The sequence below is a fragment of the Arachis duranensis genome, chromosome 9, assembly GCF_000817695.3.
Source record: "Arachis duranensis cultivar V14167 chromosome 9, aradu.V14167.gnm2.J7QH, whole genome shotgun sequence".
NCBI classification, from domain to species: domain Eukaryota; kingdom Viridiplantae; phylum Streptophyta; class Magnoliopsida; order Fabales; family Fabaceae; genus Arachis; species Arachis duranensis.
The window spans coordinates 109,006,330-109,008,421 of NC_029780.3; positions in this window are offsets into that span (position 1 = coordinate 109,006,330).

The window sequence follows — 2,092 nt, forward strand, 5'->3', positions numbered from 1 at the left end:
AAGAGTAATTGATTGAAAGGGTTAGCAGTAACTAACGCAACACTGCAAAAGCAAGCTGTATCTGCGAAGTGCAAAGCACCTCATCTATCTCGTGAGGTGACAATGAACAAATCACGCTTAATAAGAAGGTTGATTAATGTTAGTGGTTAATGAACTTTAATTCTTTAGAGTTACAGGGTGAATTTGTATTGAGTACAAAACTCTTCTGGTTTCCAGTTTCATTTTGGAAAGTGTTATTAGTTTAAAATATTTGTCATTCTCATATTTTAGTATAATATTTATTGAGCGGTATTTAGTTGTCATTCTCATGTTTTAGTATAATATTTATTGAGCAGATTTTTAGTTTTATTCTCCAGACAATATTAAACATAATTAATAATAAAAAATTGTATTATAAAATGATTATTAAATAAGGGTATTTAATAACAACTTTGTAATCAATTACTGGTTTCGTGTTAGGTGGTTAGTGCACAACTAATAGGATCAAACTATTCTGAAGTTAAAAAGTTAAAAAAGTAATAAAATAAGGGGCATCTAGTGTACAGATGCATTTGTAAAGATTTTTGTCTTTTATGGTTATTTGTTGATTTTAAAAGCGTGTCACTAAAAGTGTTGCTTAAAGAGAAAGTGTTACCCTTAATCGTTAACTTGGCTCTGATACCAATTTTTAAGATGTAATTTCTTTTTAACTCTTCATATTTTGCTTCGAATAAATATTGAGCATTTATTACTAAGTCTGATTTCATTTTTATAGTTTTTTTTTTCAATCTTGTTTTAGTTTATAATATTCTTTTTTGCATTGATCATTGTATATAAAATCTTTTATCTGTTTATCTTTTTCTTTAATATAATTTTTCAAGTTCTCCAAAACTTCTTTTATTTCTACTCTTTCTATTGTTTCTAAATATCTTTTTAATTTTTCAACTTCATTCTCCATTTTTTCTTTCAACAGCTTTAATTCTTTTAAGTCATAATATGGTGTTCCAGGCATTTATAAATTTTTTAAGTTTAGCTCCAACTTGTTTATATTTGTTCTTATTTCTATCCTTTTTATTATAAGGTCATTAATTTCGAACTGAAGACTATTTAATTCCCTTTTATACTCCTTTATTTTACTTTTTAATTTTTTCGCCCTATGTCTTTTTATTTTGTTTTCTGGTCTTTCAATCTTTGTATACTTCATTATTTATCTTAGAATTTCTGCAAATTCTATCATTGATTCATCACTATTTTCTAGAGATTCTATCAATTTTTCTAACTCTTCAACTTCTCCTTTCAATTTGTCATAGATTATTTTTAGAGCTTCAAATGCTCTTTGATTTATTTCAGAAAACTGTAAATAATTCAACCGATTTTCTCTTTCAAAGAGTTCTTGTTTTTTATCTTGATAGGTTACATATATTTCTCTTTATTTATTGTCATAACTTAGTTTTTAGGGTGTCATTTAATTTTTCGACCTTTTTTGTTAATTCTTTTATTTCAGAATTTTCTTCTTTAATCTTTAACTTAGATAAACTTAAAGGGCTATTAATTTTGGATTCTCTTATTTGAAAATTTGATGAAACTAATTTTCCTGATGGTTCTTTCAGTAAAAGAACTGGGTTTTCAATAGCTTTATATTTTGGTATTTCTGTCTTTACAATTTTCTGAAATAATTCATCGACATAAATTCTTTCTCTGTTTTTAAATATTATACTATGATGGCTATTTGTTAAAGCATAATTTATTGCATATGTAATTGAAAATGGTTCATCGTCTTGTTCCATTAGATTCTTTCTGTGAAATTTATAAGCAAACTTATAGATCTTCCAAGATTTTCAGTTGATAAAGGTATAGCATATCCAAGATGGGCATTGAATTTAACATTTACGTTTGCCAAATTTCCATGAACAATTCCAATTATTTGATCAATTGGGTCATCAGTAATTCTTTTGTCACAGATTGCTAAGCTTATCGGTGAATTAATTCCTTTCATATATGTAGATTTAATTAAGACTTGTATAGTACTAATATGGATCCATCCAATTTTAGATCTTTTTTGTTGATCCTTAATTTTCTCAATATGTTTACTCAATTCTTCATCATTTATCAA